This window comes from Bos mutus, chromosome 12 (genome assembly GCF_027580195.1).
Source record: "Bos mutus isolate GX-2022 chromosome 12, NWIPB_WYAK_1.1, whole genome shotgun sequence".
Classification (NCBI taxonomy): Eukaryota; Metazoa; Chordata; class Mammalia; order Artiodactyla; family Bovidae; genus Bos; species Bos mutus.
The window spans coordinates 26,786,780-26,805,811 of record NC_091628.1 but is presented as its reverse complement, the minus strand read 5'-3'; the positions used below and the strand labels follow the sequence as shown (position 1 = coordinate 26,805,811).

The window sequence follows — 19,032 nt, the reverse complement described above, 5'->3', positions numbered from 1 at the left end:
CAGACTCTTCTATCCATAGGATTTTCCAGGCAAGAATACCGGAGTGGGTTGCCATTTCCTTCTTCAAGGGATCGTCCTGATCCAGGGATTGAACCCTTGTCTTCTGCATCTCCTTTGTTGGCCGGGGGATTCTTTAACCATGTGGAAAGGAAATGCCAACCCACTCCAGTATTCTTCCCTGAAAAATCACAAGGACAGAGGAGCCTCGCGAGCTACAGTCCATAGGCTTGCAAACACAACTGAATCACTGAGCACGCACGCACTTAGAAATTAGTTCAACACCCCCAAATTGTGGTTTATCTTCACAAGTAATCTCCAAGACAGTGACGCTTGTCCCCATCTTACGAATGAGAAATTCAAGGCTCAAAGAGATTAAGTAAGTTGCCTCAAGTAATTATTTAATTAGACACAGATAAGCCTTCAAATCATTGTCTATATGGTTCAGTCATGTTAGTAACATCCTGTTAGAGCTTTTGTTCCTCACCCACTTTCAGCATGTTTTCCAGTTTGGAGCCTGTGATTCTAATGACAAAGAATAAAGAGAGCATCTTCATATTTAACTAAAATTTTCCATTTATAATGTAGTATTTAAGACCACTATTTTAATCTAATTATACCTTCTGATAATAAGTTAATCTTTATTCCCTCTTTGCTTCACATATTTCCTTTCTTACGTTCTTTCTTGCTTTCTTTCCTTCCTTCCCCTCTCTCTCTCTTTCTTTCTCCCCCCTCTTCTCTGTTTCTTGTAACTTTTTCATTAACAGATATTCCAAGAAACCTTAAACATAACTGCTTCTATAGATGAAACAAGGAACCATTATTTATTCTCAATAGTTGAACTGTACCAATAACAAAGTTTTGGCACTGTTCTCACAGAGAAAAGCTATGCTGGGTACGGTAACCCTTTACATCAGGAATACTGTTTCTTGAACTATCAGATTAGCCACCGAGAACTAGTTTTTCCTTCTAAATATCATCTGTGACCAACATCTTCCTTGACTTACTTCTCCATTTCACCAAAAACTGTTGTCTGTTTCTTAAAATGCATTCTTCTCTTGACCTCTACCTGGTTCTTTGCTAAATCTACCATTGGAAGCACCCCTTGTTTATCTAAGCTCTAAATGTGGGAGTTCTCAGAACGTGGTTCTTGACCCTTTTCTTTATATAAAATAGAGGAAGAGGATCTCATTTTACTCCTAAGACTTAAATTATTATATCATGTATAACATATATTCCTAAATTTTATTCCTTATATAGTCTTTCTTTTAGACACAGAACTGCAACTTCTCATTCTATGTTTCCCCATAGATGTCCCACATATAACCTAATTTAATCTATCTGGATCTAAATTTTTGAGATTTTTTATCCCCAAATATGTTTCAATTCCACAGTTTCTTGCAAGTGTTCCTGACAGCAGTCTAGCTGTCACACCCACCTGACCCCTATATTTGATCAAGCACCAAGTTCCCAATTTATGAACACTTAGAAAACAGTCAGAGGTGATTTTTCTCAAGTATCTGGAGGTAGGCACTGTTGGCATTGGATCAATGGCTTAATAATATTAGGACCAGCGTTCTTTCTTCTTGTTACCTCATTGCTGAAAGATGGCTACTTCTGTTCCAGGCCTCATATACCCGTCTAAGGCAGGAACAAGAGGGAAAGACATCACTACCCTCTTGCAACTTTTATCAGGAACACAAATGCTTTCCTAGAACCTTCGCAGTATTCTTCTGCTGATGTTCCCCCATCCAGAACTAACTGTGGCCCTTGTCTCTCTCACAGCTAAGAGGGAGCTACAAGTAAGAAGCAAAGGAGAAGGTAATGAGGAAGTGATGGGGCAGATGCCAGGTTTGCACTGAAAGAAGGTCTGCTGGATTTTCTTTTGCAAAGGTCTGGTCTTACGCATCTTTCAGGGGTGAAGGATATTCTCTGCTTGCCCTCTGAATCAACCCTCTGCCCTCGTCATCCTGCTCTCTGCCCTGGGTCTGACCATGGGGGCTTGCGGGGGTAGAGACAGGGGAAGCCACAGAATTCCTGAGAGTGACCAGAGAGAAAGGTCTGCCTGGGGTCCCTCCACGCCAGACCCGGGCTAACATCAGTGCCTTTCTCTGCTCCAGTTTCTGCCAGACGGCCCACTCCTACGGCTGAGCTCTCTTTTGGCTTTGATAACCACGCTCTCTCCTGGCCCCTCAGGCTATGGGCTGGTGAGGGCACACCCTGCCCTGCCCCTGTTTCTGGCTCTGCAGTGAGGACCATCAGGAGTCTGTTTCTCCAACCAGCGCTGCTCCTTTGTAAACAGCCCCTTCACTCAACCTTCTCCAATCACCCCTTCTGAGTGAGCCATCTGTTTCCTGCTCAATATAGTAATCAACACTGTAACATCATATTATTCTTATTATTAATGACAACATCACACCCTATACAGAATGAGATGAAAGCTGGCTGGATGTGGGCGTGGAAACGGGAGACTCACACAAGGCCCTGCTGTTCAGGAATGTGGTGCTAGCAAGGCCATGGGTTGAAAAACATGCCTTTGAAGTTCCCCTTCCTTCCACCAAATTCTTCGTGACCACTGAATGGGCAGAAAATACATCCTCCAAGTAATTTGTCTTCAACTTAAAACATTAACTATCAATTTTTCTTATGCACCACCCCAGACTTGTCAGAGGACTCATGCGCAGAAGAAGGAAAGCAAGGGATTTAGCACCATGTGGGTGGTCGAAAGTGCAGCTGGACACTGGCTGTAGGACATCATCCTAAGGAATGGAGCAAATAAACCTCTCACATGTGTGTACACAGAGGAAAGGGCTTTCCTTCCACTCCTCAGGAGTTATATAGCATCCCTTTTGGAAACTCAAGATTTTCAAAATTTCCTGAAGCCTTTATGACACTCCTTTCTACTCTTCTCTGCAAATTAGTTGACCTTGACATTACTTGACCATATGTGTGGGGTTTTGTCTGGCATCTCTATTCTGTCATGGGTCCGCCAGTGGGTTTATCTCCACATTATGGCTTCTTTCTTCTTCACATCCTTTAATGGTCTCTTGGATTAAAAGGAGGTTTGCTCCTTGTGTTCCAAATTTGAATGTGCTAGAAATAGAGGAGGCCAGGGATCCTGATGAATTTGCATATGACTTTTCCTACCCATCTATTACTGCCGGCTATTAATTAGATCTAGATTTTATGTTTTATCCCCACCTTCATATTTTGCATATTATTATTAATGCCCATATTTAAAAGTAAAATACAACAGGTACACATTTGGAACTTCAATGCCTCATCCTCTGGTCACTATGCACCAGCCCCTCCCTATTTGCTATATGCTCCCCCTTCCCAAGCCAAAGTTTTAAATTTTAATGTAAAAGTCTGTGTCTTTCTGATTACTCTAGATGTAACAGTATCTAAGTATTTTGGGGGCAGACAGGAATAAAATAATTTGTCGAGAATCCTATAAATGCTGTAATAAGAATTTTAAAAGCATAATTGTTATGAAAATATTTTCATAGGTTTCTCTACCCAGGAATAAATAAGTTATCTTTCCTTAAGGCATTTATTAATATGCTGATGAAAATTTCTGGATACAGTACTGACAGTCACGATAATGAAATCCATGGGACTAATTATACTGTTACCCTCCTTCAGTATCTTAGATTTAATTTAAATGACTCATAGCCACAAAAGTATAAGCCTTAATGCACTGGTATGATAAAGAATAGTTTTTTAAAATGGAAAGGACTTTATAAAGGAAGTTTGAACATTATTTATAAATAAAGCAGGGTTATCCTTCAGTATCTGTATTCTATCAGGGAAGACTTTATTTTTTTATCTTATAACTTTGCTTGTGATTTATTTGCCATCAAGCATGACAGATAAAGGAATGCTAGAACTTTGTGGAGCTGGAAGAAATGGTCAAGTACATCTAATCAACTCTCTTATTTTACGATGAGGAAGAGAAGACAGGGGTCAATTGCTTGACTCAGGTCATGCACTTTGCTGAGACCAAAGCCTAAGACAAGGATTTCTCTGGCCATACAGTGGTTACAACACCAAGCTTCAAATGCAGGGAGCATGGGTTCAATTCCTGGTCAGGGAACTAACACCCCACATGCCACATGGCGTAGTCAAAAATAAGAAAAAAGCCTCATATAGTTTTGCTCAAAGTCAAATGCAACGATTATTAATATTAGGCATGCTTTAAGTACTGGATAAAATGTAGATTCCTGAGACACACTGCCATACTTACCAATAAGAATTTCTAGGCTAGCATCCATAAATCTACACTTACACAAAACCTCCCTAGGATAAGTCTTATCTACACTGATGTGTCAGAACCACTTTCTGGAGGTGGTTCTCCTCTTCCGGCTGTGTTTCCCATGTAGCCTAGGCACTGGGGAGGGGGGAACTGAGAAGATGCCCATGGGGTTAAGTGGTACTATGGGGCAAGGGGACAAAAGCCATAGAATAAACTGGAGGATCAACCCACAGGGTCCATGTTACTTGAACATTTGGGAAAAATTTTACTTTTATATTAAATCATATATTTGTAATACATGTACTGAAAGAAAAATGTGTTACTAATGCAAATGTTAAGATTAAACTACAAGTTGAGAGGAAGGGCAGAGGATGAGGCTGGAAATTCCAACCTTCTAATCACATAGTTTTTCTGGTGACCAGTCTCTGTTCTCAAGCTACCTAAAGCTTCCTATCATTAGCATAAACTTGCCTGTTACTGAAAGGACTTCTTTATGAATAATAGAACTCCCCTATGACTAAGAATGAAAGTGAAAGAGGAGAGTGAAAAAGTTGGCTTAAAGCTCAACATTCAGAAAACTAAGATCATGGCATCTGGTCCCACCACTTCATGGCAAATAGATGGGGAAACAATGGAAACAGTGAGAGATTTTATTTTGGGGGGCTGCAAAATCACTGCAGATGGTAACTGCAGCCATGAAATTAAAAGGCACTTGCTCCTTGGAAGAAAAGCTATGACCAACCTAGATAGCATATTAAAAAGCAGAGACATTACTTTGCCAACAATGGTCCATCTAGTCAAAGTTATGGTTTTTCCAGTAGTCATGAATGGATGTGTGAGTTGCACTATAAAGAAAGCTGAGCGCTGAAGAATTGATGCTTTTGAACTGTGGTGTTGGAGAAGACTCTTGAGAGTCCCTTGGACTGCAAGGAGATCCAACCAGTCCATTCTAAAGGAGATCAGTCCTGGGTGTTCATTGGAAAGACTGATGCTGAAGCTGAAACTCCAATACTTGGGCCTGCCTGAAGCGAAGAACTGACTCATTGGAAAAGACCCTGATGCTGGGAAAGATTGAAGAGGGCAGGAGGACAAGGGGATGACAGAGTATGAGATGGTTGGATGGCATCACCGATTTGATGGACATGAGTTTGAGTAAGCTCTGGGAGTTGGTGATGGACAGGGACAGCTTTTATGCTGCAGTCCATGAGGTCGCAAAGAGTCAGACACTATTGTGTGACTGAAATGAACTGATGACTAAGGAAATTTCAAGTTTCTTTTTTTTTTTTTAATCAGGGATCAAGCCTGAGACCCCTGCAGTGAAAACAAGAAGTCTTAATCACTGCACCACCAGGAAATCCACAAGGGTTTTTGAAACTCTGTGCTAGGAACCAGAAACAAAAACCAAACATGTATATATACACACACATATATATATGGACAGACACATATAGACATATATCATATATATATAAATTAAAATTTATTATTAATAACATATTATTCATATTACATTTTAACATATAATCAATATGTAAAAATTATATATATAATATAAACTATATATTATAATACAAAGTTATATATATAGTGTATATAATATAGATATAATTTTAAATAATAAACAATTTATAATAATTTATAAATATATAGATATAAATATATTTTATACATAGATGATATGTATTTATATTTATTATATAAATTTATGTTTATATAACTTCATATTATATATTTTTCACATTTAATAATTTTAACATAATAAACATAATATATTTATTAAAATATATATAATAAGTATATGATATATAAGTACATATTATATGAGTATATGATTATAATTATATAATTCATATTGTATTAATATTATAACATATTATTATTGTATGTAATTATTACATATTATAATAATGCCAAAATGTTATAGTATATTTTTTCCTAATGTACTTTAGATATGAAAATCTTAAATATGCCAATATGTTTTATCCTCTTTGACTTAGATATATTTACCATATGCAGGCAAATCCTGCTTCATCTCATTTCCATACCAGGGACCATAAATTCCCAAAAAGGAAAATCTGAACTTTTATGCTTTTTTTCTTATTCTCATTTTAAGTTCTTATTAGTTAAATTCCTATGCTAACTGGTATCAGGCCCATCCTCAATTGAAATTTTGATTGTCTCAGATTGGGCTTAAGAATCGTATTAGGGTTCTCCAGAGAAACAGAACCAATATGATATCCTGATTGAGAGAGACTGATTGTAAGGTCTTGACTCACATGGTTATGGAGGCTGAGAAGTCCCATGATTTGCCCTCTGTAAGCCATAGACCCAAGAAACCCAGTGGTGTAAGGTTCAAAGGCCTGAAAGAGAGGTTAAATGGTGCAAGTTCCAGTCAAAGATTGAAGGCCTTAAACAAGGGCACTGAAGGCAGAAGACTGATACCCATCCCAGGTCATTAGAGGGAAAGAGCAAGTTCTCCCATGCACCACCTTTTTGTTCTATTTATTCAGGTCCCCAATGAACCACATGGTGGATATCCACATTAGGGAGGGCAATCCACTTTACTTAGCCCACCCATTCAAATGCTAATCTCTTCCAGAAACCCCCTCACAGACAGACCCAGAAATCCAGTCAAATTGGCACATAAAATGAACTCTCAGGAGAATCAAGGATTATTTTTGTGTTAGGACATCAATGCTTTTTTGAGAAGGAATGTAGCTAATCACTAAGATTTACACTTTCATGGCTGCTCAATCACACAATTAGTTGTGTTTGACTCTTTGCAACCTCATGGACTGTAACCCACCAGGCTCCTCTGTCCATGGGATTCTCCAGGCAAGAATACTGGAGTGGGTTGCCATGCCCTCCTCCAAGGGATCTTCCTTACCCAGGGATCCAACCTGCATCTCCTGTGTCTTCTGCACTGCAGGCAGATTCTTTACCTGAGCAACCTGGGAAGGGTTTACACTTACTTACATGGTTGAATTAAATCTCAGTAGACTGTGAGATAAGACGCTTCTGGAAGCTTCCTGATGGGAGAGACTGACTGTGGGGGAAACTGGATCTTGTTCTGATGGGCTGGGCCATGCTCAGTAAATCTTTAATCCAATTTTTTTCTTGATGGGGAGGGTTGTGTTCTCTCCCTGTTGTTTGACCTGAGGCCAAACTATAGTGGAGATAATGAAGATAGGTCCTTCAAAAGGTCCTGTGTTCCACTGCCACACTCAGTGCCCCCAATCCTGCAGCAGGCCACCACCGACCCACGCCTCTGCCAGAGACTTCTGGACAATCACGGGCAAGTCCGGGTCAAGCTCCTTTCTCCTGGGTCCTGGTGCACACGATGTTTTCTTTGTGTCCTCCAAGAGTCTGTTTCCCCACACCTGTGTAAGTTCTGGTGGCTCTATTGTGGGGTTAATGGTGACCTCTTCTAAGAGGGCTTATGCCGTACCCAGAAAACTAGAAAATTAAGGTCAGAAAACTAAGATCATGGCACCCGGTCTCATCACTTCATGGCAAATAGATGGGGAAACAATGGAAACAGTGACGGACTATTTTTTTGGACTCCAAAATCACTGCAGATGGTGACTTCAGCCATGAAATTAAAAGACATTTGCTTCTTGGAAGAAAAGTTATGACCAACCTAGCATATTAAAAAGCAGAGACATTACTTTGCCAGCAACGGTCTGTCTAGTCAAAGCCATGGTTTTTCCAATAGTCATGTATGGATGTGAGAGTTGAACTATAAAGAAAGCTGAGCGCCGAAGAATTGATGCTTTTGAACTGTAGTGTTGGAGAAGACTCTTCAGAGTCCCTTGAACTGCAAGGAGATCCAACCAGTCCATCCAACCAGTCCATCCTGATTATTTATTGGAAGGACCGATGCTGAAGCTGAAACTCCAATACTTTGGCCGCCTAATGTGAATAACTGACTCATTGGAAAAGACCCTGATTCTGGGAAAGATTGAAGGCAGAAGGAGAAGGGGAAGACAGAAGATAAGATGGTTGGATGGCATCACCAACTTGATGGACATGAGTTTGAGTGAGCTCTGGGAGTTGATGATGGACAGGGAGGCCTGGTGTGCTGCAGTCTGTGGGGCCATAAAGAGTTGGACACAACTGAGCAACTGAACTGAACTGAGACTGTGAGATCTTTGAGAAGAATATATTCATTCTTCTGTCTCCAGAATCTGGTACAGTATCTGTCACATGTTGAATACATAATTACAATATTTTTTGAAATATGTATTTCAGATATTAATTTAGAAACTCAATACAAACAATGACATGTAGCCAAAATCAAACTGCTAAAACAAAATGATAATTTGTCCTCATACTTATGGCACTTAGCTCTTCAAAGGTTAATTGAGTTAAACTAGAATAACTAAGTGTTGCACTTTAGATTCCAAATAATAATAACTATTATTATACATCCACATTTGACATCAAATTAACAGGTGTTTTGACATCTTAAATGATAATCACATTTTCGAATCAACCATGCAGTAACCCAAACTGCTACAAGTGACCTGAACTATCAGAATAAGTTTTCTTCACTTCAAATTCACTAGTTATATAATATTGTCTTGCTTTTGGTATGTAAAAGGATGGGCTACACAGTTCGAATATTTTATAACAAGTTTGAGAGCATTTGTTGACAATGTAAAGGATTTCTCAGGATTAAATTTAACCAACTGATTTTTCCAAGTATCTATCTCTTCTGGAATATTTTTTCAATGAGCTATTTAATTAACATAAACTGATTTATTGTAGATTTAGATAGTCTCAAAATACATCTTAAACTGATTTAATGTTTGGGATGGAAGCTTGAAAGAAATACCAAGCAATATAATTTTAGACAGAAATAGTAACTATGTCTTTTTCAGCTTGAGTAATATGAAATACTGGAGAAGGCAAAGGCACCCCACTCTAGTATTCTGGCCTGGAAAATCCCATGGATGGAGGAGCCTGGTGGGCTGCAGTCCATGGGGTCGCTAAGAGTCGGACACGACTGAGCGACTTCACTTTCACTTTTCACTTTCACGCATTGGAGAAGGAAATGGGAACCCACGCCAGTGTTCTTGCCTGGAGAATCCCAGGGACGGGGGAGCCTGGTGGGCTGCCATCTATGGGGTCACACAGAGTCGGACACGACTGAAGAGACTTAACAGCAACAGCAATATGAAATACATAAGCGAAAGGCATTAGTCAAATCTCACTGTGGATGGTGACTGCAGTCATAAAATTAAAAAACACTTGCTTCTTGGAAGAAAAGCTATGACAAACCTAGACAGTGTATTTAAAAGCAGAGACATCAAACATCACTTTGCCGACCTAGGCCTAAATAATCAAAGCTATGGTTTTTCCAGTAGTCATGTAAGAGTTGGACCATAAAGAAGGCTGAGTGCCAAAGAATTGATGCTTTTGAACTGTGGTGCTGGAGAAGACTCTTGAGAATACCTTGGACAGTAAGATTACCAAACCAGTCAATTCTATAGAAAATCAACCCTGAATACTTATTGGAAGAATTGATGCTGAAGCTGAAGCTCCAATACTTTGGCTACCTGATGCAAAGAGCCGATTCACTGGAAAAGAGCCTGATGCTGGGAAAGATTAAGGACAGGAGGAGAAGGAGGTGACGGAGGATGAGATGGTTGGATGTTATCATCGACCAGTGGACATGAGTTTGAGCAAACTCCGGGAGATAGTGAAAGAAGCCTGATGTGCTGCAGTCCTTGGGGTTGCAAAGAGTCCAACAGAACTGAGCAACCGAACAACAACAGAAATAATAACAGCAAAAATGAGGTCGACTACAATTTCAGTTACTATTTACTGAATGGTTACTGTTAATTTTCTGAAGACTCTGCCAAATGGGGATAAACTGGTACCTAATTTACATAGTTGAGTGGTCAGAATGAGATAATAATGCAGGTACAGATCCTGGCCACTACCAGACTCATAGTAACCCTCTATTCGACCCATTCCTCATGACCTTAAAGAATGCTATGTCCTCTGAGTCTTTTCATAGAGACCACCCTCTGGAAAATTTCTGAGCCTCACACATCCCCTAAATGTATGTTCTAGTGTGCCAAGATCCCTGAGTATTTTATGCCTTTTCTGTCATCTGCCATGACACTCATTTCTCTTTTATCAGCAAAGGTCACCACTCTGTCCAGAATTCCTAGACCTACACTAGCATTGAGTCTTTCCTACCCTCTGGGCTCCTTGTCTGACTGTTAAATCCTGTATCTCAAAATAATGCCTTCAGGTCAATGAATTCTTGCTTTAAGAATTTTACTCTCTAGTCCCCTTGATCAAGATCCTCAAAATCCAGGCCCAGGGGTATACCTCTAGATCCTACTAGTCCATCCTAGCTGGTCCTTGCAGTTCCTTCAGGGTGTAATACTCTTCTTCCCTTCCTTGTCTACAGGTTCCGCTGGGGTTTAAGCCTACTTAATTGGCCTGGTGGGGCTTCCCTGGTGGCTCAGTGGTAAAGAACCCACCTGCCAACATAGGGGACTCAGGTTTGATCCCTGGGTTGGGAAGATCCCTGAAGAAGGAAATGGCTACCCAATCCAGTATACTTACTTGGGAAATCCCATGGACAGAGGAGCCTGGTGGACTGCAGTCCATGGGGTTGCAGAGAGTTGGACGTGACTGAGTGACTAAACAAAAGCAGTAACAATTTTTGGCCTGGCATCCAAGAAAGATGGTGGCACACTTCCCTTGGGGAGTGGTATGGGCACCTGTTGCCTTGCTGAGAAGCCTCCAGAGTATCTTCCTACACTGGGAAAGTACCAGCTCTTAGAAGGGCAAGGGGCCATTTCTGTAAGTGTCACAAGTCCAGAGGAGTGTACAGAGACATAATCTTCGGGGGGATCTGTCCAGATGTCCCCAACCATGCTTCAGGGTCTCAGGTTTTTTTCAACCAGTGGCCTGGCCTTTGCATCACAGGCTCTAATTCTGCCCCATGCTTGCTGCTCAGCTGTACCTGTTCTCTACTGCAGGACGTAGGGGCCTTTTTGTAAGCTACTGAAGAGTCCATCATGTTCTTACACATCTTTTAACTTTTCATAAACCACCCTCAGCTCCTCACATCCCTGTGGAAGCCGTCAATACAATAACCAGCCAACTCCACTGTCATTAGGCAGTGTCCTCCGAATGCTTTCAAATGTGGGAATCATTAAGGGAGTAAAGGTGTTCCCTTCTGCCAGGATGTTTCCCCAGGTATCCACCACCTTGTGCCAGAAACCACCTATGCTCCACATGTAAGTTACATTGGGGGTTCCACTGAACTTTTTTCTTATAAGCCAAAAAGGGAGTGATCTAGTCTCCTGCTGCTAAGTCGCTTCAGTCGTGTCCAATTCTGTGCGACCCCATAGACGTCAGCCCACCAGGCTCCCCTATCCCTGGGGTTCTCCAGGCAAGAACACTGGAGTGGGTTGCCATTTCCTTCTCCAACGCATGAAAGTGAAAAAGTAAAAGTGAAGTCACTCAGTTGTGTCCGACTCTTAGCGACCCCATGGACTGCAGCCTACCAGGCTCCTCCATCCATGGGATTTTCCAGGCAAGAGTACTGGAGTGAGGTGCCATTACCTTCTCCAGATCTAGTCTCCTAAATCCATCTTATTTTCTGCTTTCCTGGAATCACCTGTGTCAATTAGGGTCCTCTGGGAAGAAGATACCAGAGAGAAGTGTGAGAGAGTTATCAGGGAAACGCCTGTGGAGGATGAAGGGGAGAAGGAGTCAGCATAGGTGGGAGAGCCTCAAACCACAATACAGGTCTGGTTTGACAAATAGAGATGGGCACAGGAAGAGAATTTGGTCAAAGAGCTTCAGACCGCAGTGCAGTTCTGAAGAGATCATGGCCATTCCTCTGGGGGTCAGAGAGCAAAGACTGGCCATTAGAGTAAGTCCTGCATTGGGCAAGAATGACTAGTCCAAGGCTTTGGCCATGTGTGGTCCTTGGCTGAGAGCAGCCTAGGGAGGTGGTTGCCTTGGTGTCAAGCCCATGGTGGGTCTGAAATGTGTGAGTAGCTGGAGGCGCTCTGATAATTCCACTGCTTGAAACAGGTGCTTTTGAAGGGGATCTGAATGAATAGAGCATTTGAGTGCCTAGAATGTTCCATTCTGACCTAGGGGGTGATCATGTAAGCGTGTGCATTTTATGACAATTAATCTAGTCATGGACACAGGACTTGAGTTCTTTTTTATATGCCTTTTATACAAGTACATTTGTTATGCAAATATATTTACTTTAAAGATGTCAAGTAAAGAGACGAAGCCACTACTCTGAATAATTCTACCTAGACATTTCAAAAAAACTTACCCCCAGAAATAACCACACAGTGAATTATAAGTAGTTTCAATTTTATGTATATTATTCAAAGAATTGCCTCATTTCTCCCACCACACTCTGTACTATCTCAATATAATGAGTTATCTCTGCATGTTATAGAGTAACTGAAGACAAAAACTCTTATTTTTTTGAACCACAATATTCTCAGAACTTCTAAAATTCTTAAAAATATATTTTCTTCATGCATGATTTTAGTCTGCATTAAAGTCCTGTGTGTAATGCATTCTTGCAGAGTTTCTGCCCAGACCTGAGGTCTGATCATTGCTGGGATGGAGTGAGTGCCTGAGATTTCAAGTTCTCTTGTACAAATCTGTAGCTGTTTAAGTGCCTTAGATAGAATTTGGATCAGGAGACTGGAACAATGGCCAAGCACACCCCCAGTCCTGTCGGTATAGTCCATTGACTTCTTGCTCTGATAGCCACAACTTAAGAGTCTTTATCTCAAAAGTCACAGCAATAAATGGAAACATAAATAGAATAGTGTGAATTCAGTACCAGCCAGAAAGCAGTGACTAAATTTGGAAGTAGGCTGCTTTTGTTTTGCCAATTTGGCATTAGGATCTCTGCTTTAGGTCTTAGAGACACTCCATTATTCTGGTCATGGCCCTCTCTCCAAAAGCAAGATCAAGACATTCTCACAAAAGTGGGAACATTTTTCCTTTTTGAAAAAGAGGAAGCAAAAAGTACTTTTGAAATTTTCCAACCATGAACTCCATGTGAAAGATTTAGAAAAATAAAATGTTGAAAACCTGTTGGAAATGGAATAATTGTCTTTTTTCAGTACTCTTAGACATTCTATCAGTCTCTTTGTCAAATTTCACCAATGCCTTTTAATTAATGAGCATTTCATTAATAAGAAGTCAAAATTTTAAAAATAGAACTCAATTTGTTCTCTCTTGAAAAATGACCCCCAAATCCTATAAAATGAAGTTGTAAGAGTTGCCCTTCTAAAGTGTGTTTTGATGGAACTACTTTTCAAAATGCAATTAGAAAGTATAGATAACTTCATCATTGTGACATAAATTCAACACAAGATTTTTAGAAGGATTTTTTTTCTTTGTAACAAAGTCACATTCTTTAAGATTAATGTGACAGAAAACGTGCTCTACTTCTGCCCTGCTTCTGTCCTAGAGAAGTTTTCAAGCTGGCTACATCAGGTTTCCAGGACAGATGTCAGACCCATGTTTTGGGGCTTTTGTCAAATAAAGCTTCATGTCGTGATCTGGCCCCAGCAGCTGACAGAAGGGAGCTCTCTTCAGTTGACAAGTAAAGAAACATTTGGAAAAAATCTGTAATACCTGAAAAGAAATTTCATACATCATTGAAAACAAAGGAAAGGAAAGCTAAGTAGATTGGGATTGGAGCTCTTTTTAAAATCGTGTTAGCCCAAAGCGTTCCAGTCAGTAGTCTGAAGGCACCACAGATGAGGACAGATTTACCACTTGACTTCCCTGACTAACAATCTCTAAGCTTGAAGGAATCAGTGTAAAAGGGAATGGTGAAGCTTAATGCATTCTGAGTTTTTCTAAAGGCGGTGTGTTGCTTAAGCATGAATTCTCAGGATATAAAATGTAAAGATAAAGTAGACTATCTTGACTGCATAACAAATTTAGAAACAGGGGGAAAAAAACTGAAATACTGCCCGGAAAAAGCCATGGAGTCTTTCTAGAAGAAGAATGTGGAATAAAATAAATGCCTAGGGTTTTGGCTTGGAGCTATGTCTATATGACAAGATTGATTCAATTATTCTGTGGCTGTTTCCTTTTTTGTTTAAAATAATCCAATAGCTGCAAAAGCAATCTGGGAACTGCATGGTTTATGGGATCCAGTTTTCAAGATAGGAAAGGAAATGATAACCAAACTGCATTTGCAGATAAACCATTTCTGTAATCAAAATGTCTATGATGAAGGTAAGTGGGGAAATATTTATTACTGTTCTTGTTTAATCTAAACTCCTTTTTTATCAAATTAACCTAGAGTGGATGCAACTCAAGTTTACAAATAAGTGATGCCCATTTCTGTTTTAAAGTGCTGGGCTAGAGAAACTGTCCCCTTAGATGGAGTTGAAAAGCTGACTACCACTTGGAATTGGTACTTTGTTTTCCACAAACACTTGTAGCATAATCCATATATAAGTAGGATGAAATAAGGTACATACTTCTTTCTTTCCATGGAGCATGTACATTTCACATAACCTGGGAGTGTGAAGACGGAGAAAGGGTGCTGTGGGATACAGAACCAACAATAGATGAAACAGCTTCTGAAAAATAAAGTCAGTATTTCCAACTAATTCATAACCTAGCTGCTCATCTTTTCTCAATCAAAGGTTGAGAAAAGGGAAGGCAAGAATTTTTCATGGCTCCTTCCCTGGCAGCCATGAACAATACTCACAGGTATCTGAGCTGAAAGCACAAGCCCAGCTGTTACAGTGAAGAAGAGCCACTCCCCAGTCTTCCTATCATGTATTCTACCTTGGAAATTAGCCATGAGAAACAAGAGAGATGATGTAGTTGATGAGATGTGCCTGATGTATTGCAAGACAGAAAGTTCTTATATGGAAGAAATCAGTTTAAGCCTCCATAGAAAAAAAAATTCTTTGCATTACTATATGAGTTCCAAGCTTTGATGATGGTCAACACGGCATGGATCTTCATGGTATGTGGATTAACGTGGAAGCAAAAAAAAAAAAAAAAAAATCCAGCAGAATCCAGGTCTACAAAGGACAAAAGGATTCAGTGGGAAATGCTTGTCAAGCTGTTGGAAACACAGGGTTTCTATCAATAACCGATTGAGAAGAGGCTGCTAGCCCTGTTGCTGTACCCCAGCCATATTTGTAATTGTTGTGAAGATGCATAAACTTGAATGTCCACCTCCCACTCTAGCTTCCTGACCAGATTACAGCCTCAGCAGCAACTGTGCTACAGTTTAGCCAGTTCAAATTCCCCACCAGCATATTCTGACATCATCTTCATCTCTCATCATGTCCTCAGTAGTTTTTAGCAGTTCCCAGGATACTCACTCTCTTACTCTCAGGCCCTATCATTTAAGCTGCTGCCCACAGATTTTGTGAGGCAGCCACCTCCCCTTCCTGCTGCTGCTCCATCCTATACAGGGGAACTCCAGTGGAATGGCCAGCGTCTCCACCTTTGAAACCTTCCAGAGCTGTGTTTGCGTCACTGAGTTCTGCACAGAAACACAAGAATGTTTCTTCCCATGAATTCTGTGCAATATCATGTCACCTGGGCCTTTATGCAGTACTGTAGGTGCCAGGAGTGATTCTGGGTCCTTGTCAACCGGTCCTTATAGCTTCTCAGGAGTCAGAGCCCATCTCTTGGGCCAGCAGAGGAACCAAAATGCTCTGCCCTCATCTCCTCACTCATCATCACTTTCTGTTCAACACCCAGCTCTCCCTCACTCCTCCCTGCTGCCCTTAAATACTTCTTTTCAGCCCAAAGGAGCAAACTAGAAAAAGCTGCCAAGCATAGGAATGGCAATCTAGGAGGAGGAGGGATGAAGGGCCACTGGCCACCCAGTCTCTAGAGTGTTGCTTATGCTACGCTGTCATATGAAGAAGCTGTTCTCAAAAAGTTCACTCCTACTGGATGTGAGTCTCAGAAGGCAAGGTACCCACTGTGACAAGGCACACAGCAGGCATTTTCTGGTAGATGCTTCCATAGGCTCTTGCCCCAGGAATCAGGGCTGTCAAAGACCCAGAGGCCAAAACTGCTGCTCATTTTTAAGGCCCTGAAGGCTTAGGATGGACCTAGATAGGTTCACGTGCAATAATCTGATGCAGTGTTACCTGGAAGACATCCAACTGGAGCTCTCCGGGAAGCTGGCTCCTTTTTATTCGCTGTTTTTATAAGACATGTGACTGACAAAATCTTGAGATCTCGACATCAACTAAACAGAGCAGGGAGGAGCAGATCTTGACGTCAAGTAAGCAGACTGGAGACAAACAGTCTTTGGTATGAGAAACTGCCATTCAGTGACTGTGAGCGTGGGCGATTTGCTTAACTATCCTATCCAAGCCTCGTTTTCTCATCTATAAAGTGGAGAGGAAATAATAACTAGAGTTGTCAGTGAAGACTAAGTGAAATAACACTCATAAGGGAGTGGCCTCAGGTACAGTAGGTGGTCAGTAACTGTTGGTGACCATTTACCAGCATCACAGACTTAAACACAGACAAGCCTGGAGCTGACTAATGCAAATGTTAATGTCTCCTTCAGAGAATATGTCCTCTAAAGTCGTCATTAAATGAAAGTAGGAGCAGACGCTAAGCACTGTCACTTACAAAAAGGAAAGATAGATGCTGCAGGCATGGCAGTGAGTTGCCCAAAGTCTGAGGATTCTGATAGAAGAAGGCTGTAGGAGCCAGACCAGGACTGCAGCTCAAGTCACTGATATGGAAGCAATTAAAGAATGTGATAAAGGCTCTCTTTCAGCCACATGTAGTTTGATTTAAAGTGAGAGCAATAGGAAGAGACCTGGTGACATCTGGAAGGTATAAGCAGATCTGATTTTAAGTTCAGAAACATACAAGAGTCGTGTTAAACACAAGGGGAACTGTTGGGTGGTGGGTGGCTCTGTGCGTCTGAGAGCCTCAAGGGAAAGTGAGTTACTGACACTACAAGGAGCCTCGGAGGCAGAACTTACTGGCTTGGCTGGGCTCACTTCATCTCCTGCAGCTGAGTAGGGAGGTGTGAGCAGGAATATGGGAGAGACCCAGACCAGGCTTCACAAACTCACTGAGTGTCCCTGATGACCCACTACGTTGTTCTCCCGAGGGCGCCACATATACCACGCAGGTGCTCCAACGGCCCAAGAGCGCGAAGTCAGCCTCACTGCTCATCAGCTCAAGTGAGCATGACAAACTAACACCCTAGTGCCTATGGAAAATGGGATGGCCTGTGTGTCTGGAGCGGAACACACGCAGGAGACTCACAGGCATTTTCCAAGGCGGTTAGAAGACAAACGGAAGAGCATCAAATGAAAATCAAAGGTCCCCGCCTCCATTTTGCAGACTGTAATCTGTGAACGGGTAACTGATACTGAAAAATAATAACAGACACAGATGTAACAAGGTAATAGTTTGAAAATTATGAGTGTGACTTTTTCCTTGCCTTTCTGAGTTCATCTTCACCCACCTTGGCCCGAGACAACCACCTGCATGGAAAACCAAGATTTCTTCCAGAAGTGAACAGGGGAAGATTGAGGTTGTACTTGGTTTCTGACAATGTAGCAACATAAAGCTTTACTAATACTCTAAATCGCTTTATTCCTTACATTTCTTCTTCCATGGTATAAAGAAAATAATCCTCCTAGCTATGTTGTGACTAGAGGAGCAAGTCAATAAAGCTTATGGTTCTACTGCAGATGAAAGACCTTACACAGAAGAAGGCGGTGGGAACCTGAAGGAAAGAGGAGAAAAAGAAAGGGAGGAGGGGAAGACCATTACACTGTGTGACCATTTCATTGTGCAACAGACATTGCCTGTCTTATCTGGGCTTCAACCTAGCCTGGTGTGGATATCACATATCAAACCATCAACATTCAGGCTGAGGACAGATAGGGTCTCCTGAGACTATACCAGCCTGTACACAGTCGCAACAAAATAATCTTGGTTGTTTGGCGAAGTGAGGGGGAGAGAGGCCTAAGTTTTAGCTTCCCTGGACTACTCTTGGTTCCAAACAGCACAGAAGAGACCCAGGTATACTGAGAATCTGGCTGGGGTCCATGCTCAGAGCATCACCCTCCCTGGGGCAAGGTGGCTCTGGATTGAGGGTTTTGGCCTAGACAGGAGCCAAATGAGAGTCACCCTCAGAATTCAGAAGGCTTCCTAGCACCCCTGGGAGAACAGTTGGAGGCTAAGTGTCCTGTAGAGTATGACAGGCATTGACAAGGAAGGAGAAACAACAGCCAGAATGCAGCCACAGAGGTTCACAGGGTGCAAGACATCATTCCAGAAGCCAGGGAGCCAAAGGACACCATGTCTGAGGACCCTGATTTTGCTTCCACCATGAGATCTTGTAAGTCTCACCATTCTTACCACTTATCCAGATGACTTTTTGAAATGAAACTAGGTGCTAAGCAGATGACACAAATCTGAGAGATAAATAGTGTTGGGGTTCTTTTCCTAAAAGACTGAGCTGAAGGTGCCTTTTTAAGACTGCAAATCAGAATCCAAAGTATTAAAGTTAGTTGCGAATTGTATTGGCTTGTTTTTCTCCAGGTAATTCAGTTCAGTTCAGTTGCTCAGTCGTGTCCGACTCTTTGCGACCCCATGAATCGCAGCACGCCAGGCCTCCCTGTCCATGGCAAAAAACCAGATTAGATATAGAAGAAGAAATAAAAAAGAGCTACATAGTCTCTGCATATTATAGCTGGAAGGAATGATGCTAAAGCTGAAACTCCAGTACTTTG

At 41.4% G+C, this 19,032-nt stretch overlaps 1 long non-coding RNA gene across 1 annotated transcript in view; it reads right to left on the bottom strand.

Moving 5' to 3' along the window:
- Positions 1–19,032, bottom strand: part of LOC138990194 (uncharacterized) — a 99,229-nt gene that overhangs the window by 77,589 nt on the left and 2,608 nt on the right. The gene's annotated exons all lie outside the window — the stretch shown is intronic.